The sequence below is a fragment of the Sus scrofa genome, chromosome 4, assembly GCF_000003025.6.
Source record: "Sus scrofa isolate TJ Tabasco breed Duroc chromosome 4, Sscrofa11.1, whole genome shotgun sequence".
Classification (NCBI taxonomy): domain Eukaryota; kingdom Metazoa; phylum Chordata; class Mammalia; order Artiodactyla; family Suidae; genus Sus; species Sus scrofa.
This window is the reverse complement of record NC_010446.5, coordinates 31,218,553-31,240,487: the sequence shown is the minus strand read 5'-3', so window position 1 is coordinate 31,240,487 and position 21,935 is coordinate 31,218,553. Positions and strand designations below refer to the sequence as shown.

Below are 21,935 nucleotides of genomic sequence, written 5' to 3'. Positions count from 1 at the left end.
CCCCAATCACATCAATAGAATATCTTTTACAGTGTCAGATGGCATATTCTCAGGTTCTGGGGATTCAGCCACGGACCTCTTTGGAGGGGCTTTATTCTGCCACACTTGTCTTTGAAATTCTACCTCCCCATGCCCTTGGGTCATAATGTGGATTTTTCTCTTTCACCTATGCCTATGCAAAAGTCCCATCATACCCAATCCTGGCCATCTAGAAGGGACATAATGCATCATTTTGCCCAGCAGAGCTGATTCCAGCAGTGTTATGCTTCTTTTTTTTAAATTTAATTTTTATTTTGTATTGGCATATACTTGGACTACAATGTTGTATCTCAGGTGTACAGCCAAGTGGTTCAGTTATGCATCTATCCATTCTTTTTCAGAGTATTTTCTATTATAAGTTATTACAAACTATTGTGTAGAGTTCCCTGTACTGGTATTAGGTTAGGGTTAGGGTTAGGGTTAGGGTTAGGGCGAATTTTATATACAGTAGTGTGAATATATTAATCCCACCCTCCTAATTTAGCCCCATCCAACCCTGAACATTTCCCCTTCGGTAACCATAAATTTGTTTTCAAAATCTGTGAGTCTGTTTTTGTTTTGCAAATTAGTTCGTTTGTATCATATTTTAGAGTCCACGTGTAAGCGCACAAGTTCTTTCCCATGGGCCTCTGCTCCGTGCTTATCAAAGAATTTGGGGGCAGTTAACGTGAGAAAGACCCTGTTAGTTCCACACGTGTGCACCTCATGAGAGGCTGCCCCTGGTAACAGGTGTAAAATCCCACCTCTGACCCCAGATTCAACTTTCAAGGGCGCAAAAGCCTTGAGCCACTGGAGGAGGGACAGAAACCCCACCGAGCCCAGGATCCTGCAGGGGTACAAAGTAGAGACCTGCAGCAGATCCAGAGCATTGTCTGGTTGCCACAGGAAGAGAGAGGGGCAGGAAAGCGGAAGGAAAGCCAGCCCAGGGCCCAGGTTTATAGGGCCTGAGAGTGAGGGTACATCCAGAGGACCCAAATGTTTATAGCAGCTGCAGTTATAATGGTCAAATACTGGAAACAACCCATAGGTCCATCAGTTGGGGAATGGATAAACCAATTGTGGTAATATTCCTCAGAATAAATTCTACAGGACAATAGAAAGGAATAAAAGGAAAGTGCTGACCTCACCACTGCACCAGTGTTCAGTGAGAATAACCATCAGGGAGGGAGCCATGAATGTTTCATGAAAAACATGGTACTTTAGAAAATGCAGAGGTTCAGAAGTAGATCAAAACAGTTATGTAGATAGCAGGAGTACTTTGAGGGGCTAGGAGAAACTTAAAGGTCATAATTTGCTCAGTAAGAACTCAATCCTATGTGTGATCTGAGGGTCTTTTTCATTATAATATATAAAATAATATTGACTTATAAACTACTCAGTTTTTTAATTTTACTGAGGTATAGCTGATGTACAATTTTGTGTTAATTTCTGCTGTAAAGCAGAGTGATTCAGGTATACGCAGTATTTCATATTCAAATATATTTGTACATATATAATTCATACTCTTTTCCACTATGGTTTATCACAGGCTATTGAATATAGTTCCCTGTGGGACTTTATTGTTTATCCATCCTGCATATGATGGTTGGCCTCTGCTAATCCCAAACTCCCAATCCTTTCCTCGCCCACCCATCCCCACTTGGCAACTGCAAGTCTATTCGCTGTGTCTATGAGTCTGTGTCTGTTTCATAGATATGTTGATTTATGCCATATTTTAGATTTCTCCTGTAAGTGGTATCATTTGATATTTGTCTTTCTCTTTGTGACTTAGTAATCTCTGGGTCCATCCATGTTGCTACAAATGGCATTATTTTTGAAACTCAAAGCCCTTTATAAATGCAAGTATAGTTATTTTCCCTCCCCCAAACTTATGTCAAGTTGCTTATAGACTCTTCAAGTTTAAAGGATCTTTAGAATTCATCTGGCATACTTCTGAAACCGGGGGTTCTTAACGTGTTGTTCACAGGCAGGGGTAGAATTCAGTTAGTACACAAACTTGGATAGAGAAGATGGCATGCTTGTTGTTATTAGCCTCTAATTGAAATGTAGTGTTGTCCTTTATTGTGGGTGTAGGTCACAAACCACATAGCATCAGTAGTACCCGTGACTTTGTCACCAGTGTAAGTCACAGATAATATCGTATCCCATTACAGTTGTTGGCGGATGTTAAAAATTACCTGTTCTCATCCCTACTTTGAAAGTGTGATTACTATTAAATCTTCTGTTAGATCTCTTCATTTAAAATATTAGAAAAAGAAACACATGTACCATGTCACCAATTCATACTTTTATAATTTGATAACTGTTTCAGTGTATTTCGTTTCCTTTATGTGTCTCATTCTTAGAAGAGGGCATAGGCTTTGACAGACTCCCAGAGGGATTCAGAACATCACAAAGGAACCTGGGGCCTTTCTTGGATGCCCAGCAGTAAATTCCATTCAGTGCAGATGGCTTGGTCCAGAAAGCCAGTGCTGTTGAGCATGTTCTAACCCTTTGTGCAAGTGCTTGATCTGCCAGATGCCAGCTGTGCCATTCCATAGGAAACATTGGTAATAGCAGGTTTCATGTCAGTTGGTGAGTGCCATGGGCATGTTTTTGAGAATGTGTAGATTCTCTGTGGCTTTGTTAAGAGGCCTCTTCTATGGTGGAGCCAGTGTAACCTTAGAAGTAAGGACCCAGTGTGATGCTTTTTAACCTTGCCTCTTAGGGGGCCTAGGTCTTAGAACACCACCCCACATTCATGGCTCAGGGCCTCTGAAATCCGTGGTGGGGAGATGGGCATCTCTAACAGAGGTCAGTCTGGTGGCTTCCACTTCTGTGTTTGTGAATTCGGGCCAAACTTAGAGCCATAGGTCAGCATTCTTTACCTAAATTTGATGCAGTTCCCTAGCAGGTTGGGTGAGATTTAAATGAACACATCTTCTATGCCAAGATTTCTATCTATTTATTTTTATTATCTTTTAAACTTTGTTCTAAATGCTGTCATACCAGACTGAACCATTTGGGTGACTAAATGCCAGTTGTGATGGTGGGCGTGTAGGGATCTACCTGGACCCCCGAGGAATGGGAGGCTTGCTTCCTTGTGGGTTATAATTTTACAGTTAGATACGTATCCATTATGAAGGCAAATCTTCTAAACATCTCTGGCTACTTTATTTTATTTTTGACAACCCTGACAGGAAGTTTTGCCTCTTTTGGAATAAAATCTGCTTTTGTTTAGTTTCCGTCATTGACCTAGCTCTAGTCTGCAAAATCTCATAATTATCTGGGAATTTCTTGAAGTTACTTCAGTGATCTTACTGTGACCTTTCTAATGCATTCAAACAGTGCAGATTATTGTGAAATCTGCCCAAAGTATATTTTCATCAATATATACTTACTGGGAAATGTTAATCTTAGGTTGCAGTGAAACATTTTTCTAACAAAAGTTTCGGATGTGAATATGTGTCAGGCTGAACACTCAGCTGAACACTGAGACAGAGCAGACGTGTCCCTGCCCTTGTGGGTATTGAGGGGAGGGTGTTAGCTGTAGTACCAGAAGGAGTTCCAGAGGCCAAGTAGGTGGGGTGGGAGGCTGAACAGAAGAGGGACCTAACTCTGAGAAAGGAGAGGCTCCCTAGGTTGAGGGCTGCATGGGTGGAACTGGGGGCCAGACTAGAGGGGTTTTCCAAGCAGAGGAAACAGCTTGGTCCTTATGAGGATATGAAAGATGATCAATATGGTTGGGTCAAGGATGAAGATGGGACCAAATAGGGGTGGAAAGATAAGCCAGCATCTAGAAATACATGGTTTTCTTGGCCAGGCCAATGATTTTGGACTTGAAACAGAGGATGACACTATCAACTATCCTTCACTGATGCAGAGGTAACACTGTTTCTTCAACAAGAAAGCAAATAGCATTAAGCAAAAGCAAAATGCTTTGCAACTTAAAAAAAAATGTCTGCTATTTAAACACAATGGACATGACACAGGCACCAAATATATATATATGTATAATATTATAAATATTTCTGTATCTCTGGGTAGCAGGCAGTTAGTATCTGGGTAAAGATTAAAGTACTTGTTTCTTTGAGGTTTTGAACTGAGGGAATTCTAAACCACTTGCCTTTGTCATTTGTTATTGAATACTTCTTCATAAAGCTTCCATTATAAGAGCTATTATAACATTATCTTCAATCTTTAAAAAAAGGAGGGGGCTGTTAAAATCACTCAGGTATTGGCTTACTCTTTTAGCTGCCATTGTTTACCTGTTTATTTCAACCTCATTATAAAAAAGCTGGAGGTATTATTTCTATTACTGAATTGAACTGACTTGTCCTTTTCAGAGATGATAATCTCTGCTACATTTCAATTTACAGACAAATTTTGAATTTTCCATTTGATTAGAAAAATACAGACCATGGTAGTATTGAACACTGATGTCTATGTAGCCTTCTTAATCACTACTCTGAGATAAAAATTCTTGGAGTATTTAGATCATTTGAGTAAGACTGTGAAACATAGTTTTTATTTCCTCTATTTACTTTTTGAAATGGCAGCATTTTGTCTAGAAGTGAATTGGAGCAGTTCTGTGCCCCAACGCCCACCCCCCCCCCTTTTTTTTTTTTTTCTGCTTCTCGGTGCTGCACGTGCAGCATATGGAAGTTCCCAGGCTAGGTGTTGAATCAGAGCTGCTGCCAGCCTACACCACCGCCACAGAAATGCCAGATCCAAGCCATGTCTGCAGCTACACTTCACCTCACAGCAATGCTGAATCCTTAACCCCCTGATCGGGACCAGGGATCAAACCCACATCCTCATGGATCCTAGTCAGGTTCATTACCACTGAGCCACAATGGGAATGCCTGCCTCATTTCCAGTGCTAGCTACCAATGGGGATGAATGAGTTACCAGATCATTGTATTGTCTTATGGAGGCGTTGGACATGAACAAGAGAAACAGTCTTCCTTTTAAAGCTATCAACCTAAAATCCATATGTCCCCTAATGTGTAATTTCTGCAATAGTTCACGTGAAGCTAAGGCAGCATGTGCTGAAATGGCCATCATCCGCCTGTACTTAAGTGGCCTGTGGTTAATACCTCATCTCTTTTAACCAGGCACACAGAAGATATAGGAGGTTACTTACTGATTTTATTGAGTGTGAAGGACTTTGAAAGGATATTCAGGGGAGCTGCCTAAAACAGGTACAGAGAATCATTTTTTTGTGTGTTTGTCATCTTTACACATGATATCAACAGGCGTCTCAGAGCCTATCCATAACATCAAAGGGCTTTGTTCTGTATTTTAGATTCTTTCTATGAGAATGTACTTCCATGAAAATGTGTCTTTTGTCTGTGCGACTTTCCTTTGTGGACTGCCCCCACCCCTGGAATCGCCTTCTTCAATCCTTGGGTGACATGCAGCCAGCCTGCCTCCTTTGCTCCCTTTCCCTTCTCCTAGGGGTGTGCCTGTGACCCAGCTGCCACAGTGCTCCACCTCCAGCCACAGTGATCTCTTCAAGGATAGATCTATGATCCCAGCTGACAAGATGGTGAGAGCACCCCCTGGGACCTTGCAGAACACAGAAATGATGCTCTCTTTCTTTTGGGGGGTCACAGAGTTGTTAGAAAGCATATTTAGAGCTGTGGATGGCCATCTTTGTTATTCCAAGGGAGAAAGCGTGTCTGACAATGATGCTAGTCCAAGGAAGACAGTAACAAGATGAAAAGGCACATGTCAGCCTATTGTTCCCATCACACTGCAAGTCAGTAAGATTCCTGAATATTTCAGTTGCAAGGACCACATCTTTTCACTTTCAATTAAGCTAATTTAAGTTAGGTTTTTGTTACTTTTTTTTTTTTTTTTTTTGCTTTTTCGGGCTGAACCTGAGACATATGGAGATTCCCAGGCTAGGGGTCGAATTGGAACTGTAGCTGCTGGCCTGAACCACAGCCACAGCAGCACCAGATTCAGGCTGCACCTGTGACCTACACCACAGTTCACGGCAATGCCGGATCCTTAACCCATTGAGCAAGGCCAGGGACTGAACCTGCGTCCTCATGGATGCTGCCAGCCAGATTCTTTTCTGCTGAGCCACAACAGGCACTCCAGGTTTTTGTTTCTTTTAATTAAAATAATGAAAGCACAAATGCTGCCCATAAATTTTTCCTGCACTGAGGTGGCAGCAGGAAGGAGAGGTTGAGGATGTCATCTGGGATAGGGTGAAAATCTGTGTTGTCCTGAGCCAGAAAGTTTGTAGAGAGACTTTTTAGAGACTAATTTTTCTCTCCTGTTACCATTTCCTTTAAGTAGTACTGGATCTTTTAAACTTACTCTGACGTAATAGCATCCTAGTCTTTCTCTTATAGAGAAATGGGAGACTCCGTGTTGCTATGTATTACAGAAACAAACATAAATGTAGCTGGCTGATTCCTAGTTGAAATCCATGGATACATTTGTCTGTTACGCATTTGCTTTTACCATGAGGCTTTCTAAGTTCTATTGTTCACAAATAAGATATTACAATGCCAGTAATGGTCTCTAATGTGAATAACAAGATTAGAAGGACAAGCAGTAAAAATAATAAAAGATAAATTCTCCTCTATATCTAGTAACTCAGCAATGGAAGACATTTAATTTCTCATTTGGACATTAAATAGCTAGAAAATATGAGTCAGTCATTTTGGATGCATAGTTTTGCAACAGCTTCATTCCATTTGGTATCCTAGGTATCAGTTTCTTACAGACATTTCCTTTTAAAGACAAGAAAAACACACGTATGGTAATGAAAAAGAGTGTTTCAAGTGTCCTGTGAACTGAAGTGGAAAGCAGAAAAGCAGAGGAAGTGTAATGACATTTCTGATACAAGTTTATGCTAGTGACTTATTTTTTTTCGTGATTCTTTCTAGAGAGATACCTGAACCATCCATAAATGAGGATTGTTCATGGCTAAAAGAAGGAGAGGGGAATCAGAGGCATTACAAAGACTCATTTCATTTTATATCAATGCTTGTCTCATGAGGATCATCTCTGCTAAGAAGGGTTATAAGATAAGCCCGTTAGCTAATAATAGAACCTGGTTAACTAAGCAATAACAAGAGGTACTCTGCATATCATAATTCGGTGACCAGAAAGCACTGTCTGCCAGGGTATGGCCTGCATGGTCTCAGAGTACATAAAGAAATCTCTTGGTTAGCTTGCTTCCATTTAGAAGAGAAAGTACAACAAACACCAGTTTTCCACAAGGTGTCATAGACTATACTGAGGTGTTTATTATTCCTTGTGGTTCTGTAATAGAAAAAAAATAGATTTCTCTTTCCCAGGTAATTTAATGGGGAAAAACATCACCTTTTCCAAAGAAAAATGCTGCACCAAAGCAAATAGCATGAGGATAATGAAATTCTGTTGTGCTGTGTTTAGTGAATTGATGGCTTATTACACTATCACCTTGGTGACACAAAAACAGGAACAAAAACAGTTCTCACCTTTGTATCCATAGGAGATTGTTTAATAAACACAAATGAGCATCTACATCTGAATGGGGGTTTGTTATCATTTCGATGAGTATGTAGAGCTAAGGGAACAGAGCCCCCTGGGCTGTTCCAGTCAGAGGGGATGCTTTGGAGTCTCACAGGAAAAGTGGTTGGAATCCACACTGCTGTGCAGTGGCGTTTCCTGTGCATTTGAATCTCAGTCTCCATGTTCTTCTACTGAAAGGAATGAGGTATGAAGCACCTTGTGCTGGCAGGACCCTGCGCCTATAGAATGCAGAAGCTACTGGCTAGGACCTGTTGCTGCAGCCTCGGGGCAGTGGGCCATGCAGACAGAGAGGGTTCCCAGGCAATGAGAACTCTTTTGCGGCACACAGAGTATATAGGAAGATGTGCAGCCTCCTTCAGTTTGTTAAATTCAGACAAGACAGAACTAGGTCTGCAGAAGTTCAGGGGGCAACTCTGAATTTATGAACCTCGCCCTTGGTAAAATTGCTGACAGAAAACCTGAGCGTTCTCTGTTGTTTGTGGTACAAACCCCGACACAAGGACAGGACTGTTCAGTGCAGAACATCATGAGTCACAGAGGAGCCACATCTGGGTGACAGAAGTACAGGGAAGGTTCAGATGTTTCCTACACTTGGTATGAATGAGCATCTAATTGGAGTGATATAGGAATTGCCCCCCCAAATATGTATTTTCACATAATCTACTTAAGCTAACTGTTCATGAACTAATCGTAACTTTCATATTAATTAATGTCGAGGATTTCCAACTCATTTTATTCATTCTTTCATTTATTATGTAAATGGATTGCTCACTCTTTGCCAAACATAGAGGGGAAAATGTGATGAAAAAAATCCACAGAAGTCCCTGCTTTCATAGACATTGCATTCCAGTTTGTGGAGATAATCAACAATTAAGCACGTGTACAGATAAATACTTTGAAAAAAAGATATTCCAATAGTGTGGTTAATGTGGTGGAGCATGACAGGCATGGAGGTTGAGGAAAAATGATAGTACATAGATTAAAAAGAGGAGCAATTGAAAGCTGGCTCAGGGCAGAGGAACATTTATAAAGAATAGGAAGCAAGGGAGGAAAAAGCCAGGAGCCCCAGAAGCAGCAGCCAGTGAGGTAGTAGGAGAACCAAATAAACGGCCCTTAGAGAATATACTTCAGTCATTTGTTGAGCCCAGCAGTGACCTGACCTAGTTGATGAATTTGGAAATTTTACCCTGTCTTCCAAGGAGGCATGACTCTCACTGGACACGGACAGCAACAGAGAAACCATTCAGTGGGGTGGTATGAGAAGTTGAACTATGATTATGGTGGTAGAGGTGGTTACAGAAGCTGTGTTTGGGATACACACAAAACATGGTGGAAGTTTGGACACAAACATGCTCACATATATACACCTTACTGAGAAATTCAGTATTGGGTGTGAAGGAAAGAGAGCTGTCCTATTTGTGATCTTTGTTCAGATCAGTGCTCTTCAAATTACTGGGCTGCAGGCTTTGTCACTGGTGTGTGACAACAGAAGGAGCTTGTGCCAAAATGTAAATTAGCTGACTTTATTTTCCAGAGGAATGTTTTCTCAAGGAAGGAAGCAGTACATTGATTTACATTCTAGCACAAACGCTTTCTTTAGCTGTAGACCAGAAGGAGTTTCCAGACTAGACTTGTCCGTGGCCCTCACTCTGCGGATCATTGGTTTACACAAAGTAATTAGCAGAAACCATTAGGATCAAGTTCTCGTTGTTCTCCAGGTATGACACAGTCTTGAAGAACTGCCAATTTTGTAGTTGTACATATGTGCTGTGGTTGCCAAAGCTAACACACAATGCACAGGTAAGTTATAAAAAAACTTTGTGTGAAAAACCACATGATCATTTTAATAGATGAATAAAAAGCATTTGACAAAGTCCAACACCCATTCATGATCACCCACTCTTACCAAAGTGGGTATAGAGGGAACATACCTTAACGTAATCAAAGCCTTTTATGACAAACCCACAGCAAATATAATACTCAATGGAGAAAAGCTGAAAGCCTTCCCACTAAAATCTGGAACAAGACAAGCCCACTCTCACCACTGCTATTCAACATAGTACTGGAAGTCCTAGCCACAGCAATCAGACAAAGAAAAGAAATAAAAAGTATCCAAATTGGAAGAGAAGAGTAAAATTGTCACTATATGCAGATGACATGATACTATATATAGAAAACCCTAAGGAATCAACCCAAGACTACTCAAACTGATCAACAGATTCAGCAAAATAGTAGGATATAAGATTAACATTCAGAAATCAGTCGCTTCTGTATACTAACAATGAAATATTAGAAAAGGAATACAAAAAACAATACCTTTTAAAATTGCACCCCCCAAAAATCAAATACCTGGGAATACACCTGACCAAGGAGGTAAAGGACTTATATGCCAAGTACTATAAAACATGAATCAAGGAAATTAAAAAGATGTAAAGAAATGGAAAGATATTCCACTCCTGGGTGGAAAAATTAATAGTGTAAAAATGGCCATACTACCCAAAGCAATCTACAGATTCAATGCAATCCCTATCAAATTACCCATGACATCTTTCACAGAATTAGAACAAACAATCCAAAAACTCCACGGAACCACAAAAGTCCCAGAATTGCCAAAGCAATCCTGAGCAACAAAAACCAAGCAGGAGGTATAACTCTCCAAGACTTCAGGCAATATTACAAAGCCACAGTCATCAAGCAGTATGGTACTAGTACCAAAACAGTAGGGTTAGGGTTAGGGTTAGATACAGACCAATGTTACATACAGACCAATGTAACAGAATAGAAAACCCAGGAAAAAACCTAGGTAGACTATGGTCAATTAGACTTTGACAAAGGAGGCAAGAATATAAAATGGGAAAAAGACAGTCTTTTCAGCAAGCATTGCTGGGAAACCTGCACAGTACATGTAAGTCAATGAAACTGGAACATACCCTCACACCATGCACAAGAATAAACTCAAAATGGCTTAAAGACTTAAATGTAAGACAAGATACCATCAAACTCCTAGAAAAGAACACAGGCAAAACATTCTCTGATGTCAACCTTAGAATGTTTTCTCAGGTCAGTCTCCCAAGGCAAGAGAAATAAAAGCAAAAATAAACCAGTGGGACCAAATCAAACTTACAAGCTTTTGCACAGTAAAGGAAACCATGAAAAAAAAAAAAAAACTTACAGAATGGGAGAAAATAGTTTCCAACGATGCAACTGACAATGGCTTGATCTCTAAAATATACAAACAAGTTGTACAACTCAATAGCAAAAAGCCAACAACCCAACTGAAAAATGGGCAAGAGACCTATGAATAGACATTTTTTCCCGAAGAAGATATACAGATGGCCAACAAGCACTTGACAAAATGCTCAATATCCCTGATTATTAGAGAAATGCAAATAAGAACTGCCATGAGGTACCACCTCACACTAGTCAGAATGGCAATCATTACTAAGTCCACAAATAACAAATGCTGGAGAGAGTGGGAGAAAGGGAACCCTCCTGCACTGTTGGAGGAAATGTAAATTGGTACAACCACTATGGAAAACAGTATAGAGGTACCTTAGAAAACTATACATAGAACTACCATATGACCAGAAATCCCACTCTTGGGCGTATATCCAGACAAAACTTTCCTTGAAAAAGATACATGCACCCGCATGTTCATTGCAGCACTATTCACAATAGCCAAGACATGGAAACAACCCAAATTTCCATCCACAGATGAATGGATTAAGAAGGTGTGTGTGTGTGTGTGTGTGTGTGTGTACACAAGGAAATACTACTCAGCCATAAAAAAGAACAATAATGCCATTTGCAGCAACATGGATGGAATAGAGACTCATATTGAGTGAAGTAAGTCAGAAGAAAAGACAAATACCATATGATATCACTTATATCTGGAATCTAATATATGGTACAAATGAACCTTTCCACAGAAAAGAATATCATGGACATGGAGAACAGACTTGTAGTTGCCGAGGGGGAGGGAGTACGATGGACTGGGAATTTCGGGTTAATAGATGCAAACTATTGCCTTTGGAATGGATAAGCAATGAGATCCTTCTGTGTAGCACTGGAAACTGTATCTAGTCACTTATGATGGAGCATGGTAATGTGAGAAAAAGGGATGTGTGTGACTCCTCACCTTGCTGTATAGTAGAAAATGACAGAACACTGTAAACCAGCTATAATGGAAAAAATGAAAATCATTAAATAAATAAAAAAACACACACAAAATTTCAGTTCTAGGCCAAAACAAACAAACAAAAAACAAAAAAGCAAAAATAACTCTGTTGAGCAATACCTTATCAAAAGTATGACTTCTAGATTTTCATTAGATCTGATTTTAAAATTTTTTATCAAAGCATAGTTGATTTACAATGTCTGTTGATTTCTGCTGTACAGCAAAGTGATTCAACCATACATATATATATATATGTATATATATATATTCTATGGTATCTTCTATCATGTTCTGTCACATGAGATTGCTATACAGAAGGTCCTGTGCTATACATCAGACCTCATTGCTTATCCATTCTAAATGTAATAGTTTGCATCTACGAATCCCAAACTCCTAGTCCACCCCACTCCCTCCCCTTCCCCCTGACTTCATTTGATTTTGATTTTTGTTTAGTAGGGGAGCATAAGAGAATATGCTTAGGAGAGCATTCTTTTAAAATAATAAATTAGCTCACATTTATGAAGTAGGGTCATAAGGCAACTCGAGCTGTACCATATTTGTTCCTCAAACTTAGCTTATGCACCATCTTTTAGGAAACCTTCTAGGTAATCTAACCATTCTGACATGTGTCTCTCAATATGTATTTTCATAACATGGTGTGTGTTTTACTTTTATCATAGTGCTATTTTTTAAAATTTTATTGAAATGTAGCTAATTTACAATGTTGTATTAGTTTCAGGTGTATAGCAAGTGAATTAGTTATACATATACGCACATCCATTCTTTTTCAGATTCTTTTCCGATTTAGGTTATTACAGAATATTGAGTGGAGTTCCATGTGCTATAAAGTAGGTACTTGTTATCTTATCATAGCACTATTGTAAATCAAGAATGGTTGACTCAATTTTCCCTGCCTCCCTTAATACTGTAAGCAAGTAGCAGGAATACTGTGTCTTATAACTCCAGTAGCAAGTAGAGTATCTGGAGGATTGTAGATATCCAGTTAAACTTTGTATTCTGTGTAGCATGATCAGACTTTCAAGGACGAAAGGATACTGTGTACAGTGCTGGGCATAATGGTTAGCGTTCAACTTTGATGTAACTACCAAAGCGCGGGCTTCTCTAGGCTAACCAAAATCTGAAAGAAGTGATGTCTCCAGTTCCTATTTTGGCTCAGTGGGTTATGAACCCAGCTGGTATTCATGAGGATGTGCGTTCAATCCCTGGCCTCGCTCTGTGGGTTAAGTGTCTGGTGTTACTGTGAAGGTGCAGTGTAGGTCACACATGTGGCTCAGATCTGTCATTTCTGTGGCTCTGGTTCCAGTTCATCCTTTAGCTACATAAAAGACTTTTTAATATTTAAATAAATTTTGCACAGTGGACTTGTAAATCTTACTATTAAAAGAGAGCAAATGGCATGAGTGATATCATTTCAGAAAAAAAGGGACACTATTTATGTATATTATAATAATCTCATGTAGAGGGAACGATATACCACAAACAATGTCACCATAGATTTGAGGTGGTGGGATCTAGCAATTTCACTTTCTTTCTTCATTAGCGTATGCTAGAGTTCAAATCAATGTTTAGCAAAATTCCTTAAAAATCTCAAGATCTGATGGCAGTTTACAAATGAACCGGTTACCATCTAGTGACTCTAGGTTTTATAACCCATCAGTATACTTGGTGCTAAATTAAAAACAATTTTTTTTTTCATTCAAGAGATTTTTTTTTTTGAGCATCTACCATGTACAAAAAGAATTAGAGCCATTAAAATGCTAAGTGCTGTGGAGAAGAGAATGGTGAATCATACCTGGATCTTGTCTTTGAGGAGTAAAATGCATCAGTCTCTTTGCTGCATATACCTCCAGTGTTTTACAATAACACAAACTGAACCCCTTTCCCTGGAGAGTGAGTCATACTTCCTTTATGGAGATGGCTGAGCCTGAAAGTCCCCTGGCCTGACCCTGTTTGCTCTTCTCATTGATTACTCCCCTAGGTGGTGCTTCCATTGGTTTTCCACAATCCTTGTTCCCTTGGGTGTACCACTCATCAAGGAAGATACCAGCCATGGCAGCGATTCCAAAGCCAGTGTTATTCTCAGTCTTCTGCTGGTTGCTTGGGTCTGTAGTTCTTCTAGGTTCTTATGGGCTTACCATCAATTTGCATTGCACCCACTTCCCCGCTACCTTTCATTTCCTTGTTTTGCTTGAGGCACTCAAAGGTTCTATCAACTTTTGCTTGTCTATGGGTGGGGTCGCTAAGAGTATCTTTCCTATTGTTATTCGTAAAAGGATTTAGTCAATGATGATGTTGATGATGGTAATAATAATAATGATATCACTAATATTTATTTACCAAAAATAGGTGGTTTGCAGATATTTTCTTATTTTTTCTTTAAAAAACTCTGGAAGGAAGGTATCATTATTATGTCCATTTTGCAGATGAATAACCAAAGCAAAGAGAAGTTAAGCAGCTTGACCATCACCCTCCTCAGTTTCTACCACCAAATATGAGGCACCTATAAAAGGGGCCTCAGAGCTCTGGTTCTCCCATTAGCTTCTCTTGATTGGCTAAACTCTAGTGATTTCCTGAGTTGTATTGATGAGTAGTGGTGAGACCACTGTACGAGTTGTGTACTAAATGAAATCTCTGGCTCTCATTCTCTCCTTGGACAAGCAGTGATCATTTGTGTTTATGGTCACCAAGACTGAGTCAAAGGCCAGGGCAGGTTTAAGAGGGAAATGGTAAAAGTGAGAGAACAGTAATCTTAGATTTTAACACCTAATTCCTAGCCCACGCTAATACAGTTTTCCTAATTTTTGGCTTATGATTTCTACTCTTTATTTTGACCTGTAACAGATGTTCTGTTGCCACTGGTTTGCCCTAGAAGATGATTCTCCACCTGCCAGGAAAGTCCAAGAACACTCCTAAAACTGCCACCTATTCCTGTGCATTATCTCATGTAATCTTTATACACACCTCAAGAGGTTGATTCCATTGTATTATCAATATAGGAATCCCAAAGTTAATAACTGCATCTCTCATTCATGTACTATGAGAGCCTCATGAGTGGGAATATATTAGACAAATGGACTCAGATTTTATTGTGTTTTGCCTTGGATTGTGTAATTTTATTTTGTCTTAGATATATTCTCTTATCTTGGATTAGATAATTTTCATAAGGAGAAGGATACTATCACTTATTAAGTATCTGCTAGTACTAAGCTAATTGTTTGCATATAGATTCTTATTTTTACCAGTCTTACAGTCTGTATAAACATTCATGGAGAATGTTTTCTCACAGATACACACATCTTTGCCCAAGAACACCTTGGGAAAGGAATAGGGAGGTATCTGCAAGATAAAGGAAATAAACGCAAACTGCTAAGGGTACTTAATGAATACAGCACAGATGCTTGACATGGAGAACAGATTTTTGATGGCAAGCTCTTGCCGTGGCAGATACTTAAAATTTATCACTGTGGGAGGCAGTGATCCAGCAAAGGACCAAGTGTAAATCTCGCAAAGATGTAGTGCCAAAAAAAAAAAAAAAAAAAAAAAAAAAAAATCAACAGGTAGGCCACAAAATCTTGTCTTACTTGCTTCTTTCTCTTCTCTGTCAGATTTGTTGCTGCTTATCGATGCATGTCAAGTAGGGATTGAGAGAATAAATCCTAACAATTGGAATCAGTCATGATGAGTGCCATCTTTGTCTTCATAATACCCGTTTTTATGCAGTATTTTGTTAAAATGGAATAGAATAGAACAGAATAGAGTGGAATGAAATAGAAAATGATGCAAAAGTGGGAGTTCCTATCATGGCGCAGCGGAAAGGAATCTCACTAGGAACCATGAGGTTGCGGGTTTAATCCCTGGCTTCTTTTAGTGGGTTAAGCTCATTGCCGTGAGCTGTGGTGTAGGTCACAGACGTGGCTGTGTTGTAGGCCAGCAGCTTAGCTCCAATTTGATCCCTAGGAACCTCTTAGCCTGCTGGCCCTAAAAAAAAAAAAAAAAAAAAAAAAAAAAAAAAAAAAAAAAAAAAGATGCAGAAGTGGATCACAAAAATCAGAACCATGCAAAGATAGAAGATGCACATAGCTGATTTGATATGGAGTATCATAATTTTTATGTTTACTCTTTTATTGAAAGGAGACCCTTCAGGGGGAGAAAACCTAACAAAAGCAATTTTATTTATTGGCAGAAGAATAAGAGCCTTATTCACATAGTATTTGTTGGGGGAGTATTGGTGTCTGGTGAATGCATTGTACTTTTGAGAATTGTACCCGCAGGAACTGGTATAGGTACTCCTAGGTGTTTTTTCCAGGTCGTGGGGGAGGTGGTAATAAATAAGAACAGAACATGGCTTTATGGCTTTAACTTCACCTATCTTCATATTCTTTCCCACTTCCTTTCAGAAAAAACTCTTTCATATTTCTATTAATTCTATTAAGGACACTGGGTCACTATTTCTGTGTTATAAAGTTCACTCCCTATATATATATATATATTTTTTTTTTTTCGTCTTTTTAGGGTGGCACCTGCAGCATGTTGAAGTTTCCAGACTAGGGGTCGAATCATAGCTGTAGCTGCTGGCCTATGCCACAGCCACAGCAATGCCAGATCCTTAACGCACTGGGCAAGGCCAGAGATTGAACCCACGTCCTCCTGGATACTACTTGGGTTCCTTACCACTGCTCCATCACGGGAACTCCCTACCTTCTTTTTTTTTTTTTTTAACTCAATATTTTTCAATCAGATATCTATTGAGAAACTATTCTGTGCCAGGCACACTACTGTATGCTTAATGACACCTTGATCTCATTCAGAAATGCTGTTTCTCCAAATGAACATCTCCTCAGAAAAGAAAATCATGGACTTGGAGAAAAGACTTGTGGCTGCCTGATGGGAGGGGGAGGGAGTGGGAGGGATCGGGAGCTTGGGCTTATCAGACACAACCTAGAATAGATTTACAAGGAGATCCTGCTGAGTAGTATTGAGAACTTTGTCTAGATACTCATGTTGCAACAGAACAAATGGTGGGGGAAAAAATGTAATTGTAATGTATATGTGTAAGGATAACTTGATCCTTTTGCTGTACAGTGGGAAAAAAAAAGAAATCACCAAACCTTCATGAAGGAAATTAAAGAGAACCCAAATATATAGAAATATTTCTTGCACATTAAAAAAAAAAAAGAAAAAAAAAAGAAATGCTGTTTCTCAGTGATTTAAAGCCTGCGGGAAACAAAGTTTATTTCATTAAAAACTGTATGTTAAGTATACACCCTAGTCAGTGATTGAAGCTAGATCACAGTTTTATGGATGAGATAGACATGTTACAGGAGAGTTTACAAAGTGCTTTGGAACATGGTGAAGGAATGGGATTGTTACATGATGCTCTACATGAGATCTGTCCTGTGCTGAGAAAGATGGATAGGATTTTGCTAAAAGTCAAGGAGGAAGTGGCGTGCAAGCCTTCCAGGCAAAGTAAGTAGCAGAAACACAAGCAGAGGCACAGAGGCAAAATGTAAAACCACTTTGAAAAGTACAGGTGGTTCTTTATAGAATTTTAAGAAAGCATAGCTAGAGCTAAGACTGGGTATATAGATTAAGAGAAATAGCAGAATTATTTGATAGAATTTATCATATCTATCTAGAAAAATCAGCCTCCCGACCCTCTGAGTGTTCTCCCTGGCCGCTGACACTAGAGCCTTTTCTGTTAATTTTACTCCTCTTTTCACTTGAGCGGTGTCCCAGACTCAGCCTGGTGGGCATCGTTACCTTTGATTAATTTGGGTTCCCTGATCTTTCCCCTTTTCCATGTGTAAGATTTTTAATTTAAGCCTTTTTGTTTTATGGTTTATTCCATTTGGATAGAATGAGTTAGACCCAGTGAGGGACCTAAAACACTTCTCTTATCTAAATAATTTTCTTATGTGGATTTCTATATTTCTATTCAACATAAAAGATTCTCCTTTTTATACATAGATCCTTCAGTTAATGTGTTAGGAAAACTGAATTAATGAGTCCTTTGCATCATGAAATGCACCATGAATCATTGTTTTTATGATGTTCTGCAAATATTCAGTCCAAGGCATGCAGTGACTCATCTGTGGCATAAGGACTGTGCTGTACAGACATTTCAGAGACAGATCAAAATGTAACCTCCCAGGAAAACCATCACGGCTTCAGTTCCTGGTCCATAAAAGTCAGAGGGACAGAGATTGACAAAGAACTTCTTCTGCATTACCTTTTTGAAGAGGTTCGATTGAATTGAGGTGGGGAACATATTGCATCAATGCTGCACTTTCTACCGGGAAAGAAGAATCTCTTCAGACCCTGCCTTTCACGGTATCTGCTGAAACCCTGGTGGATAGTTTCTGTTGGATGATTTCATTCTCTTTCCTCACCTTTCTTTTTCTTCTTTATATCTGGGTTAGAGAATGGATAGTTTGGGTTTAGAACTGGAATATTTCAAAATGATTCAAACCCTTCTGTTGCAAAATGTGGCAGGTTTTAGGTCCAAAAAGATGAAGTGATAAAACTCAAGTCATACGAAAGCTGAGATCTAATGTCAAGATTCTTGACTTTCAATACAGTGTTTGGGCATAATTGTGACATCGCCCCAAATGAGGCATAATGAATATTACTTGGAGCCAGAGGATTTGAGGAAGGGGTGCTTGTTACTGTGAGAGGATGTTGTTTATAAATTTTATAACCACTGTATAGTTTAGCTGTACTTGTGTATTGATTTCACTGCTTAGAAATTTGAGGTGTCTTCGTGTTATACATATAAAATATTCTGTTTAGAATCTTATTGCATTAATGTATTTTTATTTTTTGAAGGATTTAATTCAGTACTCAGTAGGAAAATAAAGATGTAGTCAGGTTTTGAAATGTACAGGGTCTGGGAGCTCAATCAAATTTTATTTAAAAAATTTTTTTGTTTGTTTTTTTTTGGGGGGGGTGTTCCCACAGCATATGGAAATTCCCAGGCTGGGGTGGAATCGGAGCTACAGCTGCTGGCCTGTGCCACAGTCACCAACTTGGGATCTAAGCCATGTCTACCACCTATACCACAGTTCATGGCAATGCCAGATCCTTGACCCACTGAGCCAGGCCAGGGTTCAGACTCACATCTTCATGGAAACTAGTCGAATTTGTTACCACTCAGCCACAACAAGCACTCCAATCAATCAAGTTTTAAACTCCAGATATAGACCCATCTAGCCATTGTAACGCAGTTGGGTAGAAGAGCAAGGGGGATTTGGATTGAACAAATCAATCAGGGTCCAAATCCTGCCATAATGCTCTTGTTTCTGAATTTCATCAAATGAAGACATCATTGATTGTAAATAGTATCCTGATTACAGGGATGCATTAGAGTGAAACAAGCCCATCTTAGTACCTAATAATTACAGTCCCAGTGGGATTTGGGCTATGTTAAGTAAAACCTCTTTGAACTTTAATTCCATTATCTGTTAAAAAGGTGAATGAATAATAGTAGCACCCTTAGAAAGATTTAAAGACTTGCAGAGATATTCTAAGAATTATATGAGAGAACATGTAAAAATATTGAAGCTCTTTTTAAATTTATGTATAGTTGATTTGCAATGTTGTGTTAGTTTCTGGCGTACAGCACAGTGATTCAGTTGTACATATATGTACATATTCTTTTCCATTATGGCTTTTCTCCAGGTTTTGCATATAGTTCTCTGTGCTAAACAGGGCCTTTTTGTTTATCCTTATGAAAGGTAGCTACAAGCTGCCTTTTTTTTTGGGGGGGGTTTGCTTTTTAGGGCCACGCTTGCAGGATATGGAGGTTCCCAGGCTAGGGGTCTAATCAGAGCTACAGCTGCCGGCCTTTGCCAGATTCAAAGCAACGGTGGATCCAAGCCATATATGCAACCTACACCATAGCTCATGGCAAAGCTGGATCCTTAACCCACTGAGCAAGGCCAGGGATTGAACCCACAAGCTCATGGTTCCTAATCGGATTCGTTTCTGCTGTGCCATGGTGGGAACTCCTTTTTTTATATAGGAGCTTGTATCTGCTAATCCCAAACTCCTAATTTATCCCTCCCCCACCCATTTTCCCCTTTGGTAACTGTAAGTTTGTTTTCTGTATCTGTTGGTCTGTTTCTTTTTCTATGAAATAGAAAGTTCATTTGTGTCACATTTTAGATTCCATATATAAGTGATATTATATGGTATTTGTCTTTCTCTTTTTAACTTACTTCACTTAATATTATAATCTCTAGGTCCATTCATATTGCTGCAGGTGGCATTATTTCATTCTTTTTTATGGCTAAGTACTATTCCATTGTACAATTATACCACATCTTCCTTATCCATTCATCTTTCAGTGGACATTTAGGTGAATTCCATGTCTTGGCTATTGTAAATAGTGCTGCTATGACCATTAGGGTGCATGTATCTTTTCAAATTATAGTTTTCTTCCAGTATATGCCCAGGAGTAGAATTGCTGGATCATATGTTGAGCCTTATTTTAAGTACTCAATAAATGCCTTGGTTCAATAACTTATCTTGAATAAGTTGTTTAAACTTCAAGTAAAGGTACTTCCTTTCATAAATCAGAAATTAAAATATAGTTGTGGCCATATTTTTCTTTTAAGAGAGAACAAAAGTCTCTATCACATGAGAGAATTAAAAGTAAAGTTGATAAACATAAAAGTCAATTTTGTTAAGTTACCAATAACAGAAATAAAGAAATAATCAAAGAAGGACATACCTACATATGGCGAGGTTGAAGTTGTATGGGAGTGTTTGTATCATAACCTTATAAAGAGTTCATGGCCACCTGTTACTTTGCTCTAGTTTAATAACTGTCTTCTTTAGCCCAAGTTCTAAAATTGTTCCTCAGGCAGAAGAACTTCCAGCTATATATGAATTAAGCAATTTGTTTTTCTATACTACCAAGTTCTAAAAATTTCATAGTCAAGGGTGAGCCTATGCCTTAAAAATATTGAGAGTCATTTAGAAACTATGACGTAAGTAAAGTATAATGAGGGGAAAAAACCTATAGATTGAAATACTTTGAGAGAAGAGGGAGAAAAAGGAATGTGTACCTATCTTTTCTAATCTTCAAATGTGAAAAGGAAAGCCCTGAATAAGTTAGCCTAGTATTTTAATTTCCTATATTGATTTTTCTGAATTTTTCTTTGATTTTTTTTTTTTGTCTTTTGTCTTTTTAGGGCTGCACACATGGCATATGGAGGGTCCCAGGCTAGGGGTCTAATTGAAGCTGTAACTGCCAGCCTATGCCACAGCCACAGCAACGCCAGATCAGAGCCATGTCTGCAACCTACACCAGAGCTCACAGCAACACTGGATCCATAACCCACTGAGCGAGGCCAGAGATCGAACTGCAACCTTGTGGTTCCTAGTCAGATTTGTTTTCCCTGCACCACAACGGGAACTCCATCTTTGATTTTTCTTTTTTTTAAGTGTTCACATTTCACATTTATAGGGCAAGGAATAAACCTTATTGGATGCTTACTCTGCCATGAACTTGGACACTTGTGTATATTACTTCCTTTAGTCATTCAAGTAAACCAACTGAATAAATCAAAAACCAGGATTCAAAGTCACTGTTGGCATTTTTAGAATGTATGGTTCATATGCCCAAAAAATAAATATCTGTCTTAACATATACTGAAAGAAAATATGTGCAAAATATAAACTTGTTTTAATTAAATTTTTAACTAAATAGTTTAAAGCTGGTGTGTTTTCCCTTTCAATACCTGGATCAGGTAAACTACTCACCCTTCAAAACTGTCATATCTACTAGTCGTTTAACAAGTACCTATTTCACTTATTTTAGTAAAAACAAGAGAAATAAATAGCATTATTTGCCGCTTTCTTTTTATCTGTGCAAATTACCAAAATATTTATCTATAATACTAAGAATCACTGCTTTAAAATGCCTTATGTGTTTCATTAAATAAAATTGTCTGGCTATATCAGTATATATTATTTTTAATCACTTCTTCAGGAAAATCAGCTCAAGTCTTTCTACTAGCGATTGAAATCCTGATTAAATCTGAGTTGTTTTAAATCAAATCTTCTCTAATTTAATTTGTTACTGTGCTATGATTTAATCTCTTTCCAGTTTCTAAATAGTGACTGAACTTCTTTACTAACCCAAAATCTTGAGTCATCACCTACCTTCCTAAATATT

At 38.7% G+C, this 21,935-nt stretch overlaps 1 protein-coding gene across 2 annotated transcripts in view; it reads left to right on the top strand.

The window, feature by feature from the left end:
- The window catches only part of OXR1 (oxidation resistance 1), a 519,109-nt gene that overhangs the window by 14,465 nt on the left and 482,709 nt on the right, over positions 1-21,935 (top strand). The window lies entirely within an intron of this gene.